Genomic DNA, 24,521 nt, shown 5'->3' on the forward strand with positions numbered 1-24,521 from the left:
TCCATGATCAATGAAGTATTGCATGAATTCTTATACAAAGGAGTAGTAGTGTACCTAGATGATGTATTAATTTATTCAGAATCGGAAGAAGAACATGTAGATCTCGTGAAGAGAGTTCTGACTACTCTAATGTGTAACAAATTACCCATTAAACTGTCTAAATGTGAATTTCACAAAACAGAACTCACTTATCTGGGATACTGTATCTCTAAAGATGGTCTGAAAATGGACCCGGGCAAAGTACAAGCCATACAAAATTGGCAAACACCCACTACCTGCAAAGAATTACAATCCTTCTTGGGCTTTTCCAACTTCTACAGAGAATTTATAGCGAACTTTGCTCAAATAACACTCCCCCTAACCGAACTGTTAAAAACGAAAGACAAGGGGGACCAAGCCAAAAAACCAAGTGCCAAATTGTCCTGGACGCCGGAGTGCCAAGCGGCGTTCAATCACCTTAAAACGCAGTTCGTTTCTGAACCCGTCCTACAACACCCCGATGAAAATCACCCCTTCGTAGTACAGGTTGATGCCAGCGACACTGCGATTGGAGGCGTCCTCTTGCAGAGGGGGGAGGATGGTAAACTTAAACCCTGTGCCTTTCTATCTCGGAAATTTTCTGAAGCTGAAAGAAATTGGAATGTTTGGGAGAAGTTGGCTTTCGCTGTAAAAGCAGCACTCGCCGCCTGGAGGCACTGGCTAGAAGGAGCCCATCATCCTTTTGAAGTGTGGACAGACCACAAAAATTTAGAAGCCTTACGCAGTCCCAGAAGACTAAATGCTAAACAACTGCGTTGGGCGGAATATTTCTCTAAATTCAATTTCACGTTAAATTTTTTGCCTGGCAAAACTAACTTTCTTGCCGATGCTCTATTGCACATGCCCCAACACAAGAGCAAGAGGGAGGAGATGATAGACACCGTCTTTTCACCTACACAATTAGGGGGAGTGGTAACAACGCGCAGTCGCGCAACCCAACCTCCCCAATCCGACCAAGGGTGGAGACTAAAACTGAAAGCTGAAGTGGAAAAGGAGGGGGGGAACGTACCCAAAAATAAATTACAACAATCTGAACAAGGAGAATGGCTTTGGGGAGATCGCTTCTATGTACCCAGCAGTTTAAGGAAAGAAGTATTACAACGCTGTCACGACGCCCCTACGGCTGGACACTATGGGTACTTAAAAACACTCCATTTAGTACAACGGCAATTTTGGTGGCCGGGCATGCGCAAAGACATTTCTCAATATGTAGCGTCATGCCCCATTTGTTTTAGTGCTAAATCCCGCAAGGGAAAACTGCCGGGACTGTTACAACCTTTAGAAACACCAAACAGACCATGGGAAACAATATCCATGGATTTTATTACCGACCTACCCCCCTCCAAGGGTCATAATTGTATTTTAGTCGTAGTGGATTTATTCTCCAAACAAGCTCATTTTATACCTTGCACCACTATACCTTCGGCTCGAAAACTGGCAGATATCTTTCTAAAACACATTGTAAAGCTACATTCTTTTCCATCAAAGGTGATTTCGGATCGCGGCGGGCAATTCGTTGCCAACTTCTGGCGGGAGGTTCTACAAATTATGGGAATTGAGCAAGGTTTAAGTTCAAGCCATCATCCTCAAACCGACGGACAGTCTGAAAAAACTAATCAAATATTGGAACAATTCCTCCGCTGTTATATTAATTTTCAACAGGACAACTGGGTTGATTTGCTTCCCCTAGCAGAATTTTCGTATAATAACAGTGTACATGCCTCCACTGGAGAAACTCCCTTTAAGGTCGTCTATGGCTTCCACTTCAAACCCTTCCCGTTTGAAGCGCTCCCCCCTCCTACTTCAGCAACCAAGGACGTTTCAGGCCATCTTCATGGCCTCCCCACAGGTCCTCGGTGGCACGGGAGGGCCCTCCGAGGGGCCCGGCATCCTCTTCGCCCCCGCCGTCGAGCAGGTGAGGGGGCGCGGGCAGGGGGGTTGCTGGGGGGCTGGGCCTCCTGCCCAGGGGGTGGCACCCCTATACCCGGTGCCAAGTCCGGCGGCGCCAGACACCCCCCCCCAAGGGGTTGGCGACGCATTGGTTGGCTGGTCCTCGTATACTCGGGACATGTAATCCGCATTCGTGTGGAGGCTGCCAGGCCGGTGGCGGAGGATGAAACTAAAAGGGAGGAGGGAGAGATACCAATGTAAGATGCGGGGGTTGTGCTCCTTCATCCGGGCTATCCACAGAAATGGGGCGTGGTCAGTGACGAGGGTGAAGGGATTGTGTGCCAAGTAGAACTGTAGGGCCCACTTGACGGCCAGGGCCTCTTTCTCCACAGTGGCATAACGGGTCTCAGCCGGTTGCAGCTTGCAACTTATGAAGAGGACCGGTCGCTCCTGCCCCTCCACTTCCTGGGACAGGATGGCCTCGAGCCCCAGGCGTCGGTGTGCACTACGAACGGCTGCATGAATTCCGGATTGTGGAGCACGGGGGCCTGTGACAGGGCTGTTCGTAGTGACTCGAAGGCTTCCTCCCGTTCGGGTGTCCACCGAATGTGAGACGGCTGGTCCTTCTTTAAACAGTCGGACAGCGGGCTGGCCCAAGTGGCGAAATGGGGGACGAATTTGCCGTAATAACCCACGAGGCCAAAGAACTGCCTCATCTGTCGCTTGGTGAGGGCCCTTGGGGTCTGCTCCAGGGTGGTCACCTTGTCTGGAACCGGGCGGAGGGTCCCCCATCCTACCCGGTACCCTAAGTACGTGAGCTTGTGGAAGCCGAGGTGGCTTTTCCGGGGTTTGGCTCTCAGCCCGGCATCCGACAAGGCTTGGAAGTAGGGGTGTGAAAAGGCACCCTGATTCGTGTTTCCCGAATCTGGCAAATATAGCAGAAACCTGAATCGCCCAGCCGATTCGGGTATGCCGATTCGGGTTGATTCGGGTTAGCTTTTTCAATGGGAAAAAGCCTCCCCCAGGCTTCTTTGAAGCCTGGGGGAGGCATTTTCCCACCGAATCAACCCAAAATTGGTGGGGTCCTTCCTCTAACTCCCCTCTAACAACCCCCCAAGTTTCAGACCGATTGGACTTTGGGGGGCCAGGTCCCCCTATCCTCGCCTAAAAAAGGGCATAGCTTTAGGTTGCTGCTGCTGATCTTCATTCATTTTTTCCTATGGGGAAAAAATGAAGAGGCAGGCTTCCTTTGCCAGGGGTGGCATTTCGCATGCAAAATGCCCCCCAACCCTCAGGGGCCCTTCTCCCACCTTTCCCCCCACCCCCCACCAAGGCTCAGCCTGCTCCCACTTGGGGGGGGAGCATTTCATGGCCTCCCCAAGTAGGTGCTCTCAGCCCCCTAAGTCCACCCCTTACAGCCCCACACAAACCCAGTTCCCCCCCAGCTGCCACACAGAGACCCAGATCCCCACATTAGCCCCTCACAGACCCAAATCCACCCCCAGCAGCCCCACACCCATAACCCCAGGAACAGGCTGGCAAAGGCCAGCCCTCTCAGCAGTCTTCTGGGCACCCTGATGGCCGGCCCATGGGGAGCCATGGGCCACTTCTAACACCTGGCTCCGGTCAGCTGCCGGTACCAGCAGTTGGTGCACCTCCCTGGTCTGGCCTCGCACCAGCCGATACCACAGCCCCCTCTCCTGGACGACCCGGGGCCAGTGGCCAGCTCGCCTGGCATCGAGCATGACCCCTTCACTCAGCGCCATGTTCTTGCGCAGGTGCTCCAATGAGGCGTCCGTGGCCTGGTCCCCAGCGAACTGCAGATCCGCCTCCCACTCGGCCTGCAGGCCCGGGGTGCCCAGGTCTCCACCCGGCTTGTCAGATGTGCCAGGCTCTTCGCCGACCAGCACCTCCTCGGCCGGAGCTGGTGGGGCCTTGATCCACGGCCGCATGGCCGCCTGGAAGTGGGCGGCGTCTCGGCCCAGGAGGATGGGGAAGGGCAGTGCCTGGATGTGGGTGAGGTTGGTTAGCTGGGTGCTGGCAGTATGTCTTGGGCGTGATCTCATATCTGTCAAGAATGGCCGCCTTCAGCCGGTCATAGTTGGCGCCCTCCTCCTTGGTGAGGGCCTTGAGGGCCACCAGCACCTCGCCGGTCCAGTAGTGGCCCACTACGAAGGCCCACTGCCCCCTGGGCCACCTCCATGGTGCGCTCAAAGGCGTCTAAGTAGGCGTCCACGTCGTCTTTGGGGCCGAGCTTGGCCAGGTGGAAGGGCGGGAGGTGGCCTCCCGGTCCAGGAGCATCGCCCCCAGGGTTCACAGGGGCTCTTCCGGCTTCAATGGCCTGACGGAGATCCCTCATGAGGGCCGCTTGGGTCTCCCGCTGCTGCTGAACCAGGGTGGCCTGGGCCTCCTGGTTCTGCTGAGTCACCTCCCGCAACAGCTGGCCCTGGTGCTCGGCGAGCCATTGCCCAAGCTGAGTCAGGTCCATCGCCGGCTTCTCGGGCGGGGCGGTGACGGAGGGTCGGGCTGGCTCTACCTGGAGCGTAGGCGGCCGCAGCAAGGGCCGGGAGCTGGTCCAGCCAGAAGGCATGGGGATGCGCGGAAGGGGGCGGCTCACCGCTGGGTCAGTGCCCACATTCTCCACCACGTTGTGAGCACCGGCTCCACCCCCCTGGCCGCTCCCACCCTCCGCCGTGACGGGTCCAGAGAAGGGCGGCTCCCTCTGCTTCAGATGTGGGTAGGAGGTGGGGGTTTAAGGCACCCGACATCCACCTTCACTACTCTGCTTGGCTCTGGCTTCACTCTTTCCCTCTCTCTTTCTCTTTGCCTCCAGTCGCTCCAGCCTTCTCCTCCCCGGCGTCCTTGGGAGCTGCCCTGTTATACCTCCCTCCTCACCAGCCCAACCAATCCTGCCATCCCCCACCCTTCCGTGCCCATGTTGCTAGTCCCGGTTCACCCTCCACCTTGCCCTTCCACCCCCAGGGCCAATCCTGCTGCGTTTCCCTTCCTCCTGATGCCTCCCCCCATCCGACCTCCCCTCCACCCGCTGACTGCCCCAGCCCTGGTTCCTCCCCTCTCAGGCACGGCGGCGGCTCCGCGAGTGCAGGCCCGGCCTCCACCCGGGCAGCTGGGAAAAGGGCCGTCCCGGCCGAGGCAGCCACCTGCGTCACCTCCGCCTCTTCTCTCTCCTCCCCTTCTCCTCCCTCCTCTTCTATATTTGACCAGTCTCTGTATCATGCATCTGATGAAGAGAACTTGATTCTCGAAAGCTTATGCTACAATAAAATTGGTTAGTCTTAAAGGTGCTACTGGACTCTTTTTGATTTTGCTACCACAGACTAACACGGCTAACTCCTCTGCATTTCTGATCATGTAACTGAAAGTGCAACGTGCCCCCCAAATCCTATGGTTTTACCATAGGGTTTTTGGAAATTGCCAGAGAGTGACCATGACCTCACTCCCTGCCCACAATTTCTCCTTCAGCTGCACCAGGCAGCAGCAGGGATGGATAGGAGGCCTTCTACTATAGTGGGAGATCTGGTACCCCCTCCCCAGTTGCTACAAGTGGGACATTAAAGGGACATGTATGTGGGATGGTTGGAGGGATGAGGAATATGGGGTGGTGGAGCTAGGGTTTTTTTAATAGTCTCAGCGGGAGGTACGTTGGGTGGGGGGCTGGGTAAGTCTAGGGCAAGAGGGAAGGGGCTATAGGAGAGGAAGTGGTGATAGGAGGGGAAGGGCAGAGGCAGCCTGGAACCTAAAGAGGGGAAAGGATATCCTGTGACTGACACACTCAGCCAGTACTGATGCCTTTCCTCTCCTGCCACATGTTGCACAACAGACAAACCTCCCCATGGCAACACAAAATGTTTAAAAAAAATGTGGTTTCTTGAGCTCTAGTCTAATTTTAAAGTAGGATGTCCATAAGCTTGTATGCGTGCATGTACATGCACGTGCACATCTATGTAGAAGAGGGACATATACCCACCCACACAAAAATGCATGACCCATATTTCGAAGGTCTTAAAGTTATATCCCATCTCTGTGAAGGGGGAAATGTGTGTGCAGTTGGAAAGGGGAGGGGGAAGCAGAGGAACAAGAAGTTGCAGCAATGTGAGTGGAGCCCATCTGTTTCCACTTAGGCCCACTCTAAGGCAAAGTGATGTAATGCTTGCTAACTCCTGCAATATGCTGGCATGTGCAAGCCCTGGACAATTCCAACTGTACGCTCCTTTGCTAATGAGCAGAAAATCTTCACACACGTTCCCCCCCCCCCTTTTTACCTCAGGATCCTCCTCCTCTTGTTTGACTCTCTTCACACCACACTGGACTACGAAAGCACTCAAATGAACCATAATTATTGCAGAGAGGCTAATGTGGGGTGGGGGTGGGGTTGTGCAAATGTTTCATAATCTGCTTTACAAGGCAGCGTGCCAGCAGTGCATAAAACCCAGCCTCCTAATGGGAGAGCCCTTGGAATTTTTGCTGTCTGGCTCTCACGGAGTTAACATTTCTTTTCTTCCCCCCCTTTTTTTGTTCAAAGTCAAGAATGTTTTATTAGAATGTTCTCTCCACACAATCACCAACCTCCAAGTGGACCATGTTAACAGCAGCATTACACAATCTGTTAGGGAGCATGTGGTTCTTGTAAGACAATTTTGGGCTACAAACCTTGGTAGGAAATTGTTTATCTCTCCCTCCCTCCGCTTTTTCCTAATTTCCTCACTGTACTCCCCCTCCCCCCACTCAATGTGAATATGCAAGCAGCTGTAGATGAGAACTTTACAAAAGCAGATGTTAGCCAGTCTTTGCTGCACTTGCGAATGTTTCAGTCCCAGTTGTGTTAGGAACAGACGGGGTGCCCAGTGGAATGTGGAGCTCATTTCTTAGGGAATTTTCACTTCTTAATGTGGGGCTGCCCGAGGTATTTTGCCTCTCCCAAGAGTCTTGTGTAAGTCACAAGGCTCTGCCCCAGCTATCCATTGTGGTTTTGAGTGGCCACCAAATTTCTCTTAAAACAAAATTTCACGCATAACTGGAGGGTTTTTTTTTGTTTTTTTGCTTGGGGAAAGCACATGCAGGGACACAGAGGGGGGAAGAATTTTAGCAAAATGCATCACAATTCATTAGAAGGAATGGATTGCACATCTCTATCTACGGCTGCATCCACATGGTGAAGATTTGCTCTTGTGCCACTACTGTCGCCATCTGGCCTGGAGAAAATGCCCTGTCCCTTTAATAAAGGCTTAATGTGTGGAAATGGTCATCTGAAGCTTTTTGTGAATTGGAGTTAAATAACAAGCCATTAAGCCTCTATCAAAGGGACAGGGCATTTTCTTCACACCAGTTGAAAAACCTAACTGCATTAATTGCCATGCATTAATTGCAAATGCACAGAAATTAATCTTAGCAATGGAGGGTCCACACAGGAGTTCACTGAGCACTTTCCTACATCAGCCACCATTTCCTCTGTGTTACCTGAAGACTTTTTTTTTTAAAAAAAGATAATTGCTATATCATTACAACGTTATGGTGCTATAGCAACTGCTGATTTTTTTAAAAAAGCCCAGCTTCAAGTAGAGTTCTGAGGGAAATGGTGGATACAAGAGACTGATGGAAGTAAGATATTTGAAAAGGTACACATTCCTATCTAGATGGTGTTCTAACTAGGGATGCTTGAAAACCCATCAGTTCTGCTCATGAACTGTTCGCCAGCACTGAACAGGGATCCAACCGTTTGTGGTTGTTCAGCAGGTTCTTTCACTGCGTTCCTTCCCAAGTCTAGCCCTTTCCATTGCTAAGTAAATTTCCCCTCGCAGGAATTACAGACTTACTTTCTTTAAAAAAACGAAAGATGGAAATTCAGAGATTGTGGCAATAGATTATAAGAGGTTCATATACAATAACACTGTAGCAATTGTTCATTTTAAAAAAATCTCTTGGGGCAACAGGAAAAACTGCAGGACAAATGTTGGGTTGCTGTATGGACGTGGCCATAGACAATTAACAGCTCGGTATGGAGGGGATGGGAGCGGACTAAGGCTCATGCCAGCTTAACTCAAACTTACACCAATTTAATTCTCCCTATGTGGCTGCGTGGCTGCAGCACCACTCCACCATACCCCCCCCCCACGGGCACGTGTGGCATAAATCCCTGTGCAAGCACCTGGGGGGGGGGAGTTCAGGGCATGGGGCATGAGGTAGTTGACTCCCTAAACTGCTCCTGGCCCGGGAACGACCCCCACAGCAGCAGAAAGTTGTGCTGCAAAAACCAGCAATGTATCCCATAGGCACCCATTGTACAGGAAAAACTCACTTGCCCTTTCAATGCCCAGCTCTGCCCAAGCGGCTTGGTGGAGCACAGGATACCAACTACTGCGGGGACCAATCTGCTTGTTTCCTTGTGGCGACTGAGCCCCCTCCCCAGCAGTCAATTTGTCCTCCGCACACCGTACATAACCTCTGCTTGGGGTGGCCATGACCCCAGGTAAGTGGGGGCAGGGCCAGAGGCCCTGCCTGAGAGCACTCTGCCATGGAAAATTAGAGCATGACCCGGGAGTGGGCTCACAAGATGGTTCGACAAGACTGCACTTGGGGAACTCAGCAAAACTTGGTCAGCACTGAGCACTCACTCAGGGAAGGAGAGATGGCTCCTGAATGTCTGACTAACCACTGTCACTCAAGTTCCCTTGGAAGTTATCCTGTGTACCAGCTCAGGGAGGGCCAAGGGCACACCAACAGGTAAGGAGGATCTAGGGAGCCAACTGCTTGGGCTCACTCATTCACACCAGCCTCCCCATTTCCCTCACAGGTGCCCTGCCTATGTGGATGAGGCCTGCCAGGGCAGTCCCTGCCTGTGAGCCTGCACGGTCCATGCATGCCAAGGAGTCAAATGCCTGAAGAGTAATTGTTACAGTTGTTATGGGGTGGGTAGATTCCAGTAGCTCATGCTGGGGCTTTGAGTGAACACCCTTGGCCAGACGCTGCAGGGCAGGGGCATGCCATTGGCAGCTAGCAACTGGTTATGCCTTCCCCTGCCACTCACGGTGCTGTCAGTCCGATTGGCAGATTCTGCCAGTATTGCTGGGGCAACTGGGAAGCATTATCTCCTAGCTGTGGCTTGCTGGTCCCACCCCCTGTGGGCTGCAGTTCCCACCCTGCCTCCCTAGGAGGGCCATGCACCGCACCCACTGCTCAACAGAGTAGCCACCCCTGGCTGGGCGCCCCAGTGCAGGTGCCATGTCCATGGTGGTGTGTGGTCCCCAGCTGCTTGCTGCCTGGCTGAGGGGGAGGGAAGCAGGGATTGTGGCTTGCCCATTGGCTGCACCGTTGCTTGTCCCTTGTGCACTTGTCAGTGGGGTAGCACTGCCATTGGCTGGTGCTGGTGGGGTTGTTAGGAAAACAGCGGGATGGACACTCTCGGCAGCAGCTGCACCTTGCTGGGCTCGGGCACTGGCATTACTCTCTTGCAAAGGTCTATAAGGAGTGGCACAGTGGTGCTGCTACTACACTCATGCCCAGGCGCAGGCACCTGGTGGGGCCTTTGGATTGGGCTGCCCATCAGCCACAGATCATATAAATCAGTCATAAATGCTGCATTTAAAAAACCCTACTCATCAAAGTTTATCTAGTTGCTGTCAGTCTGTTTGGTTTGTGCAGTTTTTCAGATATGGAGAACAAGTGTGGAGTAGTGGTTAGAGTGACAGATGAGGCTCTGGGAGACCCAAATCCCTGCTCGGCAACGGAAGCTGGCTGGGTGATGCTGGGCCAGTCACACACGCTCAGTCTAACCTTCCTCACAGGGATGGTCGGCTACTTCCACTCACATTGGATAATGCACTTTCAATGCTTTTTAGTGATCATTTGGAACTGGGTTTTCATGTGTGAAAAAAAATCCACTCCCAAAGGATTGCTAAAGTGCATTATTCAACACGTGTGGAAACAGCCGTTGTGAGGATAAAATGTAGGAGAGAAGAATGATGTAAGCCACATTGGGGAGAAAGGTGGGGCATAAATGAAACAAACAAACAAACAAACAAACAAACAAACAAACAAACAAACAAACAAACAAACAAACAAACAAACAAACAAACAAACAAAAACAATATAGGCATTCTCTGTAGTGGCTACTGTGTGGTGGAATGGCCTGCCGGATAGGATCAGGAAGGCTTCCACACACTTATTGTTTTACAGGATGTGTAAATAAAACTGTAAGAAATAACAATGTATTAAAACAATTGTGCAGGGTGACATTTTTAATAAAGGAAACAGGGCAAAGCTGCAGGGAAAGGGAGATGTGGAATTCTAGTGTGTGCAATGTTTCTGTTTTGTTTCTAAATTGGGGACCCATCGTATAACACTGACCTATTTCAGTACCAGTTTGGGTACTGCAATATTTGGTCCAGATGGAGAAGTTAAGTAAGGTGATACCTGTTTCTGTAGCAGGCTTGTTTCTTCTTCTTCCACTTAGTATTATTCAGAAAACAGTGAATTTAGTGTTTACATAAACCCCAAGGAAGTTCCTACATGTCTTAGCCAGTTCTTCAATTTGAATCTTGACAGAGAATATATTAGTTAAGTCTCAGCTAATGCATCCACTCAGATTAGCAGTGGAATTCCTCATTCTTGTCCCCTGAACTGTGTACATTCTCTATAAAGGCACACAGCCAGTTTTGAAACACCGAGTTTGCACAGATACTCATTTTATCATCAGGGGTTTTTTTGCTTTTGTTTTTTACTCTGGCAAGAATTAGTCCCCAAATAAGGCAAAACAAAAAGTCTTTTCAAATTAAACTTTTCTTGAGTATTACTGAGTCAAAACATGTCCATGGCAAAGAGAATATTTTTGAAATACAATCATTTCCATTTCAACTAATGCAATTTCTAAAAACCAATGAGACCTCTCTTAGTACAGTCTGCCAAGTGCCATGGCAAAAGTATATTTCTGCCACTGATGCATTCCCAATTCTAGGTCAAGGCTAAGACCGATTAAAGACAAGACGTAGTATTTGTATTCAGAACCACTGTTGGAGTATTTTATTGCAGTTAATTGAACAGAAATATCTGGAGTTTTCCTGTCAAATTTGGCTTTTAAGCCAAATACTGGTGTTTTTTTTTATTTGGTAATCACATGCAAAATTTACAATGAACAAAAATGGCTAAGTAGCCAAGACTTTTAGTATGACAACATCAACTAAAAAAAAATGTCAGTCAGTCAGTCAACCTTTATTGGCACAGTAAACACAGAGCAGGGTACAGAAACATAAAACATAGACTATCTCTGAAAACTTTCCTGGTGCAATTTTATAGCCCTACTAGCTTGATACCTGTGCTTCGCTACGGTATTTAACTACTTTAAATCCAGTTACCGCCTTTCTTCAACTGTCTACAGTTTCCTTGACCTGATTTTTACCTCAGAACACAGAGTTCCACAGCTGATCAATCAGAGAGAGGGGGGTGCAAGCAGGCAGGAGCCTACCAGCCCCACAGGAAAGCCAGAACCCACAGAGAGACTGGCAATCCTAGTGAACTTTTAGGGGAAGACTGGGAGGTGCATTTTACCTTAGGACACATTCAATGACTCCCAATAGCAACTGCATACTGTTTAGAATGTTGAAGATGAGGATCAATCAGGCCGCATACACAAATGACCTTGGAAAGGCTGGCCCCAATTAGGGAAGAGTGGCCAAGCTGGCAGTGGGTGGGGGAAGCAGGAAGCAGCCTGCCAGCCATACAGGGAAGCAGTATCCCTATGGGAAAACACATTTTACTCCTTTTTACCCCCTTAGGGGGCAAATTTCTTAAAATCTCTTCTTAGTGGATGTTTACATCACAAAAGGAACGTTCTCCCCAAATTTCATAGAATCATAGAGTTGGAAGGGGACATACAGACCATCTAGTCCAACCCCCTGCCCAGTGCAGGATCAGCCTAAAGCATCTCTTTCATGTTTCTAGGTCCAGGGGTAGGGATGGGTCCAGGATAGGGATGAGTGCTGATGACTCAGTCAGGACACTTGTCTTTATATATATAGATAAAGAAACATTACTACCCTATTGGCAATTTTAGGCAGGGAGTCATTCAAAAGTAGATGGACCTTCAGGGAATCTGGAAGGTCCCTCATATTAGCTAATTCTGAGTTTAAATATTTGAGGCGCAAGTCTGCATATAGTTGGCAATAAAGCAGGATGTATGGAACTTTCTCAATACTGCTATGATCACAGAAGGAGACTTTATCTGGATATGGGATCTAATTATAGCTACCGTATAAGATTGCAGATGGCATAGCGTTGAATCTTGCAAGAGAAAAAGCTCTATGGAGATGTGGTGCCCGTAAGGCAGATAAATATGTAGCCAGGCCACTTGTCTTGAGGGAAATCTCAAAACTTAGAGGGGAATAAGATTTATTAGCTTGGCTAAATTACTTTTGTTGTTTGATATCTAGGATTCTATGTTTGATTACCTCCTAGGCCTCCACAAATGATAGTGGGTGTGGCGGAACGGGTGCTGGCTCTCAGTCTGGGCAATTAAGCTGCCGTCAATGGTCTGCAAGCCCCGCTATCTGCTTCCCACCATCCCTGGTGGGCGTGGCTCACACTCTCCGTCGCTACCACCAATCACTGGTTTGTACATCGCCTGACTGAGGGGCAGTGAGACCCCTCCGGCTGAATTTCCGTACTGGGAAATGAATTACCCGATCTTCGGGTGGGCCCTGGAGAATTGGCAACCCACAAAGGTCTAGCCTTATCAGTTTCTCCCGGGCTCCCTCCCTTCTTGTCGCATGCCAAGTGGGGGAGGTTACGTAGTCAGAGCACCCCAAGGTTCTTTATATTCAAAAAGTATAATTTAATAACTATATGCAGAGCACTATATACAAAGCAGGTAAAGGCACAACACATAGGGGTGGACCCCCCTGTTCAGAACTCATAGGGCAGAAAATCAAACTGAAGAGAACCGCTGTCTGCTTTCCCTACCACACTGTTCCCTACTCTACCTTAAGGGGGTGGTGGTCTCAGGGAAGTTTCACCCTGCCTCCCAGGCCCTCCACGTTGGGGCCTAGCCACCCGGGTTTCACCCAGCAGCAGGAGCCTCTCCTTCTTCAACCAAGAAAGCAACTCCCCCTTCCAAGATGGTCTGGGTCTCTTTTTATAGAGGCTGCACCACCGCTGATTTTTCCTGCACTTTCTTGGCCCAGGGCAGCTGGGAGCTGTAGTCCAGGATGAAGGGCGTCCCATACCAAGACTCCTGCAGGCCCCTCCCTGGCACTACAGCCCATTAAACCTCATGGGGAACATTTTTTCCCCCTTTAAGACAGACTAACTGCAACCAGCACTCATTTCACCTTTGGTAACCATTTCGTTACAGTGGGTATAACAAGTCCATGGCTATGCCTATGGAAGTTTTTTTTTTCCAATATAGGCTAGCCAATTAGACTTGTTGGACTGTATCTGGACAATACTTGGAAAGACACTTTCTGAGTCCCCTGCCCCGCATGTATGGCATGTCTGTTTGTTTGTTTGCTTGTTTGTAGTCTGCCTTTCTCACTGTGCTCCAAGGCAGATTACAACAGTGCAAATGACCAGAGCCGTATCTTGGGTTGCCAGCACCCAGGGCATCCCAAGTCTGACGGTGTCCCTGTCCCTACATGCGCAAAGCACGCACATGCTCCCAGGAGAGTGTGATGACATCATTTCTGTGATGTCATCATGCAGGGCAATCTCTGGGACTGTGCCACCTGTGCTGTCACTGGAGGGCAGGGAGCACGTGGCAAGTTGGCTGCCCCATCAGTGCTGCAGGGACACGGTGCGAGTGTCCTCCTAGCCCTCCTGTGCTGCTGCCCACACATGGCACAGGTCTCCTCCCAGCTCTGCTGTGCAGCTGCCCACACTGTCACTAGAGTGCTGGGAGCACATGGCAAGCTAGCTGCCCCATTAGCATGGCACGCACCCAGAACGGCATAGGAAGCCTCCCAGCCCTCCTGCGCTGCCGCCGGCACCCTCTGTTTGGCAGTGCCAGGGGCAGGCAACCCCCCTGCCCCCTTGTAGATTCAGCCCTGCAAATGACAGTACAATATAATTGACAGCTAGGACATTCATTGTGCAAACTATAACAGTGAAGAAGAGTTAGAACATTAAGTGAAACAAATACAGTACGGTATGGTAGCAGAATTTTTCTTTTAAGCAAGCATAAGCTGAGCACTGAGATGGAAACTATTTGAAAAAAAGCATAACTATTTTCATGACATGTTTAGTAGTGTGGAAACTCACAGTAGGCACATAACTACGTCAGTAGACAGTACCCAAAAGCATAGTGTATAGTCCCTGTCCCACCAAGGCATTTCTCTGAGCTTTCTTATGACATAGTCCTATAAACTGTGTGGAAAGCCCTCCTGATTAATTCAGTTTTGCATAGTTTGTAGAAAGCCAGGAGTGTGGGAGCTTTCTTGACCTCCTCAGGCAGGCCATTCCATAAGGTGGATGTTACCACAGTGAAAGCATGTGTGTGGGCAGTTGTTGATTTTGCATGGCCATTTTCCTACATTCAGGGGGAGGTCATCAACTAGAGTCACCGGGACCGTCTCTTTCCCATAGCCCGGCTTAAAACCAGACTAAAAAGGGTCCAAGGTGCCAGAGTTGTCCAAGAAGGCTACTACTCTCTCAACCATTTTCCCCACCACCTCTTTGAATGGCCACCTCTTTGAGAGGCTGAGGGAAGGTGCCATGAGTTAGAGACTGATCTAAAGAACTTGGTGAAAGAAAGGCAGGATATTAAATACATGCATACATACATAAAAATACCACCTATCCAAACATCATCACTCACTGATCAGGTGGGATCATCCATGTCATTCATCCAGGAAAGAGAAAAACAAAGCTACCAAAAATGGCAAAGAACTGGCTAAAAATAGGTAATGCCCTCTATACTGAAAGGGTTTCAGCCCAGTTGATAATATCACAAAGAGAACTACAAATTTTAGATGCACATCCTGAGATTCTCTGCACATGAAATTCATCACATAGATTTGCTAGGGAAAGAAGTTCATCCAGAATATACACACCTGTGGCTCCCTTCACATGGAAGAGAAGCTCACAATGCCATTTTCTGCTGATGGGGACCTAGAAAACTGGCTAAGGAGGGGGAAAGTGGTTTAGGATAGCAAGCTGGAAGAACGCACTTGTGCTTTGTGCTTTTGTTCATGCAATGAGGGGTGAATCCAGATCCTTCCTTTTGATGCTCAATATTCTGCTGCAAAATTGGGTGTTCTAGCAGCCATTCTTCTCCATCACCCAAGTGCAAGCAGGCAGGCGGGTGGGCAGGCAGAATGATTGGCTGAATTCCACCCGCAACTGATCTGTCTTCTCCATAAGTTTTCCTTTTGCTGTGAGGGCAGGCAGGATTGATTTGGAAAGGAGGGACTGGGTAGATGTTTGCCATTTGACTCAGAAGAAGAGAGAGCCCTGAAAGACTATGGAAGCAATCCTAAATAGGTCTACTCAGAATCACAGAGTTGGAAGGGGCCATACAGACCTTCTCATCCAACCCCCTGCCCAATGCAGGATGAGCCTAAAGCAGCCCTGACAAATATTCATCCAGCCTCTTCTTGAAAACTGCCAGGGAAGGGGAGCTCACCACCTCATTAGGCAGCTGATTCCACCTTTGAACTACTCTGACTGTGAAAAAGTTTTTCCTAATATCCAGCTGGTACCTTTGTGCATGTAATTTAAGCCCGTTGCTCTGAGTCCTATCCTCTGCTGCCAACTGGAACAGCTCCTTGCCCTCCTCCAAATGACAGCCTTTCAAATATTTAAAGAGAGCCCTCAACCTTTCCTCATAGGACTCAGTCTCCAGACCCCTGATCATTCTCATTGCTCTCTTACTCAGATGTAAATCCCATGTTATTCAATACTGCTTACCCCCAGAGAAGTGTCTTTTGAATTGCAGCTTATGATTTAAGTCTCCCTTTCAAATGTTTCCAAACCTGATAGGAGGGGAGGGGTCTCCCCTTGTGAGGACTCAATTAGCAGGGATAGAGAAAATGCCATTTCCTGGGCAACTATGGGGTGGAGAGATACACTCACAGGCACTGGTCTCATTTCCCCTTCCCACCAACAGAGTTAATTAATAATGTAAGGTCTCTCTCCTCTTGGGATCTATTTGGAGAAATGATGTTCAGGAAAACAAGCTGCTGCCCTGCAAAGTGAGCCCAGGGCCTGCCTGCTGCTGGAAGGCATGAAATAAAACAAAACACACAAATCTTTTGGTGGGAGGGACTTGTTGCAATTTAGTTTCCTGGATTTGGTTTGATGTACCGGAAGCTGCTTTAACAAGCTGAACCAGCGAGTTCTGTGTGTATTTTTGGCTCTTTTTTCTGTTACGCATACTGCTAATAAGGGGTTGGATGGATATGAATGATGAGCTTCATATAGAGGTCTCAAGGTGTGCAACTTGTTCACATCACCTATGACCAGGGTTCCCGCGAACGTGAGTTCCTGAGCTACGGCGCAGGAATTGTCACAACTCAGTGCAGAGCTGAGAAGCCCCAGCGCACGGAAGGCGCTGGAGGAGGAGCCGCGGCTCTGTGGGAAGAGCTGTGGCAGGCACCGGTGTAGCCTTTCCCTCGCTGGGCTCTGGAGGAGGCGCCCACGTGGCCTTTCCCAGGCCCCTTGTTGGGCTCTGGAGGAGGCGCTGCGGCAGCCGCCCACACGGCCTTTCCCCGGCCCCTCGGAGGAAAGAGCTGTGGCAGGCATCCGCACGGCCTTACCTAGGCCCGTTGCCGGGTGTGGAAGAGGAGCCACGGTGAGCATCCCCAAGGCCTTTCGCCAGCCCGCCAAGCATCCTCTCTGGCCCAGTGCTGGAGGAAAAGGCGGTGGCGGCAGCCGCAGGCACCTGTGCTATTTCTCACCAGCCCACCGAGCAGCCTCTCTGGCCCAGTGCGGGTACTGGAGGAGGAGGAGGAGATGGCGGTGGTGTTTCACACTCCTAGGGTTGCCAGCTCCAGGTAGGGAAATACTCTTTGTGTGTGTGTGTAAATTCATGACTAAGGAAATCTATTTTACATGCACAGAGAACATTGACTCCCTAGTCACAAGGACTTGCATGGCAAGGAAAATTCATGGCAGAGCTAGGGCCTGAGTCTGGGAATTTTACAGGGGCTGGTAAGACAGGCTGTCCTCTTGTTAAATTACTCCATGGGGAGTGGGGAGCTGCGGCCTCAGTTTTACCAGTATTTTTGTACATCAATGGCATTCTGCTTATATCTTCAGGGGAGAATAGATCATTGCAATACAGTGTAATAAAACAGAATGGCAAGCAAGGAGAAGGCAGGACTTCAGTGCTGACTTTACGCTATATGACTTGATTTCATTTCAAAGATTCCATGACCATAACTCACAAAGAGAAAAGGAAAGAGTTTTAAAGCCATGAAGCCTCTAGGGTGACTAAAGGCCAGTTCTAGGCTGTTCCAATGAGCAGCTCTCAGCTGGAAGCTAAATAGGTGCTCCCCCTGCAACTTCAGCCAGCTTCCTTCTTCTTTCTGCAGACCTGGCCACAGAAGAGACAGGAAATGCCAATCGACAGAGCAGAGGTAGAGGGAGGAATGACTGCCCATCACATTCTGTTTAGGATTTGCTTGTGGGCAAAGAGGAACCCTTACTGAAGCTCATCTGCCTGATGTTGCCCAAAATGCAAAGAAAACTCTGGCAATACACTGATGCACATGGAAAGAAATGGTGTCTGAGCCATTTGCAGGCATGCTTCACAACACCTTTTTATATAAAACATAGAAGGGAATAGCCAGAGAGTGAGGGCATTGCGGGGCTGGATGATGCACAATTCTTCTTCTCTGTAGATCCAGAGGAGTTAGCCGTGTTAGTCTGTAGTTGCAAAATAGTAAAGAGTCCAGTAGCATCTTTAAGACTAACCAACTTTATTGAGGCATAAGCTTTTGAGAACCACATGCCTAAGTGGGTGCCATCAACGTATTGATGGCACCCAATACCAATGCCTCAGACAACCTAAATCAAAAGTCTTTTAATCAAATGGATTCTGGTTTTCAAAAAGGCGCGCTCACAACTTGCAAGTTGCTGCTCACAAATTGGATTTCTGGCTCACAACACTGCACCGCTTAGAGGGAACATTGCCTATGACATCACTTGGCGTAAGCAAGGCCAATTCCCCAGCTTTTACCTATGCTTAATGTCTTGGGAGAAGGTGTTGACCAGCACCTTCTCCTGCATACAGTGTTGTAAATGTAGAAATAAATAGAGGAAATGAGAAAAAATACATTCAGCACCAGCTGGAAAGTGGTGGTGCCACTGACGAAAAAAGAGGAACACCCATTCCCAAATCTCACCACTCTGCTAAATGTGCCCTTGATATGCTGGCAAAAGCTGAGTTCTGTGAACTGTCTGGAATGGCAAAAGCTCCCTTTGCAGCAGGCCACCAGACCCACCTGTTGACCATTGTGGCTTGCAGACCTTTTCTGTGCGCTTTGACTCACAGAATGGAGTCAGACCCTTTCTGTGTGCCTTTACACACGGGACGGAGAGGCACCAACAACATCTCTGTGTACCATGGGAGGTGTCTTTCCTCCCTGCAAAACAGCAAGAGATCATGTCATGCACACTGAAGTAGATTTGGAAACAAATGATTGGTTTATAAAATGGAAACGAGAGCCACTATGTTGACCTGAGGCACTGGACTAAGTGTGCCATGTATTGGCCTTCTGCTGGTGTGCTTGCTTGGGATTTTTCCAATTTCCAGCTACGATATAGAAGTCCTGCAGAAATAAGGTGGAGGAACACTAAGAGGAGCTCTCTATATCTACCCCAAAGGCTGTGGTCTTTTGGAGGTCTCTCTGATTGCTAATGTTAATCTTGAGTTGAATGCTGTGCAGAGAATGTCTCCAAGCTTAGTTAGAATCCTCCTCTCTTTTTTTCAACTTTATGGTAGGTACACAGCTTTTTATTTTAATTGGAAAGGGAGGCTGGGCTAGCAGGTCTTCCAACTGTATTGTTCAAGAATAGAAAACAAGTGGAGAATAATCTATCAGCCTCCCCCAAAGCTGTCTCAGACACTTGCACAAATATTTCTCTGTCTGCTGAAAATTATTTATTTATTTAATTCAACTTATACCCCGCCCTTCCCGCAAGCAGGCTCAGGGCGCATTCCAACAAATATACTGTTAAAATACAATAAAAACCTATTAACATATTAACACATTAAAATTCAGGCACCATCAGACAGATCAGCTACTACAAGATCATCATAAGCCCCAGCACCACCATGATATAACTCAAGGGCGGCTGCAAAAAGAGGGTGTGGTTGTCAGAAGGGGGACTAAAAGCTGGCCCCTAGTCAAAGGCCCGGTGGAACATCTCCATTTTGCAGGCCCTGCGGAACTGTAAAAGGTCCCGCAGGGCCCTGATCTCCATTGGGAGAGCGTTCCACCAGGCTGGGGCCAGGGCAGAAAAAGCCCGAATTGAAGCCAGCTGAATGTCCCTCGGGCCAGGAGACACCAGAAGCTGCTTATCCACAGAGCACAAGGCCCTGCAGGGGACATAGTGGGAGAGGCAGTCCCATAGGTATGCAGGTCCCAGTCCATGGAGGGCTTTAAATACTAAGACCAGTACCTTGAACTGGATCCGGAACTCAGCTGGGAGCCAGTGCAGCTGGCACATCACAGAGTGGATATGTGCCCTAAATAGTGTCCCTGGACCAGCTGTAACTTCCAGGTCAAGCTTACAGGTAGATGTGGGCACGAACAGCATTATGAACGGAAAAAACCCATGAACAGGCCACTTGGCTGTTCGCGAATGGGCAGTTTGTGAGGCACCATTCCAGACGAACAGGTGGTTGTTGCAAGCCTAGTTCGTTGCGTTTGGCTGCTGTTCGGGAAGCCAGACCCTCAGGCACCTTCAATCAATTGCCTTGGCAATGGAGGGAGGGACTGCCTGAACTCTGTCTGCACTCCCTTTGTCGGCCTGGACACCCCAATCAAAGCCCAACTTATCTTGATGGGCAGGTCTTCCTTCCAAGTGTGGAGCTGCAAATTGGTAACAATTGGTAACATGGGAGCAGACACCAGAGGGGAGGGAGGGAGGAGGGGGTGTTCTGTGGCCATGGGAACTCCAATCTCATCCCTGCAAACCCTTAGGCAGTTCTGACTGCAAACCACAGACCTCCTGCTTTTCTCAATGAAACCTCGGTTTATAAAAGGTACTGTGCTCCCAGCTCTAGTTTTCAGTTTCAGCAAGCAGTGGAGTGGGACAGGGAGAGTGTATTGGAGATGGGATTTTGTGTGTGTGGTTAGATAGGAATCTATCTCTCCATTAGTTCCAGGACTGCTGCCAGGCCCTGGTGCCAAGCTCAGTGGGCACCTTGGCTGAGGGCTCCCATTATTATCAGTGCCTGATCTGGTCAAGTCTCTGGGAGTGCTGGGCTAGGGCTCTAGCCCCTCCCTTTGGTTCCAGGGCTGCAGCCAGGCCCTGGGGCCAAGCTCTGTGGGCACCTTGGCTGCAGGCTCACATTATTATCAGTGCCTGATCTGGTCAGGTCTCTGGGAGTGCTGGGCTAGGGCTCTACCCCCTAGCCCTAGGGCTCTACCCCCAAAGGCTGCTTCAGCACTTTGCCCCATGGTTCTCCAGGCCGTCATGGTGCACTATTGGGCATCAAGTCCTGCCTGCCCTCTACCAGTCTGTGCAAGACATGTTGTCCAGGAAGCTGTCGGCTGCCAAAGGCTGTACTGTACACTTCATGGCCGACCTCTGGAGCGGCTGCCATCATGGGTACCTTGCCATCACCGCCCATTGGTAGCAACCAGAGGACCTCTGCCACCCCAGGCCATGAACTAGTCCATGGAAAACGGTGCCATGCTTGACATCGGGCTACAGGGTAGTTTTTCTCCAGGCCTGGGGGATGGATGAGGTCCATACTGGGAAGAACATTGCCACCACTGTGAAGGCGGCTGTGAGGGACTGGGCGGCGGGGGTGGAAAGGTTTGTCTGTGGGTTTATGGTGACGGATGTGGGAAGCAACATGTTGGTAGCCCTGAAAGAGGCATCCCTCTCGGGCCTGGTGTGCATGGTGCACAAGCTGCACCTGGTGATGAGGGACATGCTCGGGCTGGGGAGTAAACTGAGGGACAGCTGGGACGAGGGAACTTTGTGGACGGGCAATCTGCTGGAGAGCTGCCACCGCATCGCTTCCCACTTCTCCAGCAGCATCAACTCTTCCCGCGAGCTGTTCCAGAGGCAGGGGGAGGGGGGGACCCCGAGCACCAACTCTTTCAGAACCTGCCCACCCACTGGAACTCCACCTATGACATGATATGTTGTCTGATTGAGCAGAGGGGCTTGTTGCAGGACATCCACGGACGTTCTGCGGAGGGGAGATGAGCTGAGCCTCAGCTCCATGGAATGGAGAGTTCTTGCCCAGATGTCCCGGATGCAGGAACTCTTTAAGGAGGCCACCGAGCTCCTGTGCTCCTACAAGGCCAACCTGGGTCAGGTCATCCCCCTGATCCACAAGCTCGGCCAGTTCCTGGCCAAGGAGCTTGAGCATGAGAAAGAGCTGCTCCCCAGGGTCCGGGACATTGTGAGGAGGATTCAGGCATGCGTGGCTGAGCGTTTGCATCCTCTGCACCATGAGGTGCCTTACCAAATGGCCTCCCTCTGTGACCCCCGGATCAAGGCCAGCATTGCCATGCGGGCGGGTCAGATGCTACACTGGAAAAAGGAGCTCTGGAAAGCAGTGCTGCATTACCAGAAAGAGAAGGCTGGCCTGAGGGAACCGGGCAGGGGCGAGGGGCGGGTGGAGGAGGAAGAGGAGCAGGAGGAGGAGGAGAAGCAGCAGCAGGAGGAGGGGCAGGGGGAGTTGGGAAGAGAGCCATGCCAGGAGAGACCCACCCAAACTGCTCCATTTGATCTCTGGGCCTCGTCGGGCTGCATGGTTGGGCGCAGCACAGTGGGCGCATCGCTCGTGGTGGAGGACTTGGTGGGGGCTATGATGTGAGAGTACCTGGCAGAGCCCACTGAGCCCCACCGCACTCTAATCCCTTGGAGTATTGGGTGAGAAAATCTTCCATCTGGCCGGACCTATCCATCGTGGCCACCAACATCCTGTCCTGCCCTCCCACCAGTGTGCAGAGCGAGCGGGTGTTCTCTCACCTGGGAGACCTCCTCTGTTCCTGCCATGCACGTCTGCACCCAGACCTGGTGGACATGTTGACCTTCGTGGAGGTCAACTTCAACTTCCTTGGGCATCCCTCCTTGGACCTGGACCGACCTGCCCTCTGAGCCTCCCCAAGTCTACTGTGGCTCTCGGCCAAGGTGCTGTGCAGCAGGCTCCAGCACTCCTTGGTTCTCGGGCCTGCTTCCACGGCTGGCAACCTGTGGTCCTCCTCTCCCAGACAAGTTCCCCGACGGTCCCTCTTTCTACCTCTCCCTTTCTTGGTGGCAACTATACGACCCCTCCCCACAACCTGTCCTGCCCATCCTGTCCTCTAGCTGACAATTCCCTGGATGGTCCCTCTTTCATCTTCACCGTCTGCAGTTGCAACTGCTCCAACCCCTACCAATGACCTCTCCTCTCCTGCCCACCCCATCCTTTCCATGAAGGCAGGAGGGTGGGTGATGTCAGCTGCCACCGCTTTTGGCCACAAGGGACAGCTCTGCTGGTGCTGCTGATAGGGCCCTGTGTTGCCCTATCTATGGGCTCCTGCTGACCCCTCTGGGCGTGGGGGGGATGTGTCCCTCCCACCAGGGGCATAGACTTTCCAATTTCCGGGGGGGGGGGCTGGGGCTGGGCCAGAGGCACTGCTATATCTGGTCCTTAAAAGGACCGGGGTCCAGTGACATCATAGGGAGGAGCCAATGACATCACAGGGAGGGGCTTCCATTGCCACCATCTATGGAGGCGGGGCCATGGAGGATTTAGGGAGGGGCTCCCCACAAATTTAGGCGGAACCAGGCACCCACGAGGACCCTCCTAACAATCCCCTGGGCTGGGCCAAACCTAGGAAAAGGTGGGAGTTGGCCAGTGGTTATAGTGCTATCTCAGCAATCTCCCACTCTATCCTGTTTTTGAAATTCACTTTTAGGATAGTCACTTTAAGATTTACAAATATACATGCCATGTGTATAGGACAAACTAATGGTCACAAATTTGACACTAAGAAAGTCAACACAGAAAAGCCTGTAGGGGAAAATTTTTTAAGTTTTCCTGGATGTTCATTTACAGGAGTCTTGATTCTGCCTTATTCATAAGAGTGACTTAGTGAAATTTACTAAATTGTGGCATCGCAGATGCCTTCACTTGGTAAATGTGTGGTTGAAGTTTGAACCAGGGCAGAATACAAAACAGTTGCTGTGCACTTGATTTCTGAGCAATGTGCAGAGTTCAGAGTAATAGCGATCTCCTTCTTCTCATTTCAAACTCATATCCACTAAGTGAGTACAAGCACATTTTGAGGCAATTCAGAACAGTGCTAGTCACGACCCCAAAGAAAACTCACAGTTATACTACCTAGGATTGTATATACCTTGCGTTCTTAGCACACTGCTTAAAAACTCCACCTTAAAAACACAGACATTCAGAACACATTATTAACAAAATCACATAATTAAGTGCACATTCCTTGCCAATGTTCTCTCTGGGTTGCACACAGGGCATAAGGACATTTTTAAAAGGCCTCTGATCTGCATCCCCCCACCTCAAATCTTGTTCATGCAGATGGGCTTTTTAATTGTTTCAGAGAGACAGCACTCAGGCTGCCATTTTAGGAATTGTCCTTTTCGGCAATAGATACCACCTCTCCATTTAAAAATGGAATGGAAATTGAAAGAGGGGCTTAGGAGTGGCTGAAACACCCCCACACACTACCATGATAAAACTAACTGTTCTCCCACACCCAGCCCCCCTGCCGCAAAAAAACAGCAAGCAAGCAAGCAAACAAAGCTATTTTAGCAAGGAAACAGGTCTACCCCTTCCCAGTGTTCCATTTCCAAAATACAATGTAATGATAAAGTAACTGAAAAGTAACATAGAGACTCATTTTTCCCTTTTAAAAGGAACAGAAACAATTCTTTAACAGAGTAGCATTGATTGCAGAGAAAACGTGATGATGGGTGGTTGGAGCATGCTGGCTGGTGTCAGTGTAAAAGAGAAAGAGAAAATAACAAACTTCTACTTGCCTTAGTTTTAGAAAAGAAGTAAAAGTTCTTTATTAGAGGATTTCCGTACTTTGATAGGAAAGTGGAGAGAAAATTCCTATCTACCGATCTGTTCCTGAGATTAACAATCTACACAACAAAGGATAGTTCAAGGCAGTAAAGGAGTAAACAGATGCCCTGACCTGTCTATTTTTCTAAGTCTCTGGTTTCTCCTCTTCTGAAACTTGAAGAAAGGCACAGTGTTAAAAGTGAAGTCTTGTTGTTGTTATGTGCCATCAAATTGCCTCTGACCTATGGCGACCCTATGAATGAAAGACCTCCAAAATGTCCTATCACTAACAGACTTGCTCAGATCCTGCAAACTGGAGGACGTGGTGACTTCTTTGATTGAGTTAAGCCATCTCGTTTTAGGTCTTTCTCTTTTC

This window comes from Eublepharis macularius, chromosome 14 (genome assembly GCF_028583425.1).
Source record: "Eublepharis macularius isolate TG4126 chromosome 14, MPM_Emac_v1.0, whole genome shotgun sequence".
Lineage (NCBI taxonomy): Eukaryota > Metazoa > Chordata > Lepidosauria > Squamata > Eublepharidae > Eublepharis > Eublepharis macularius.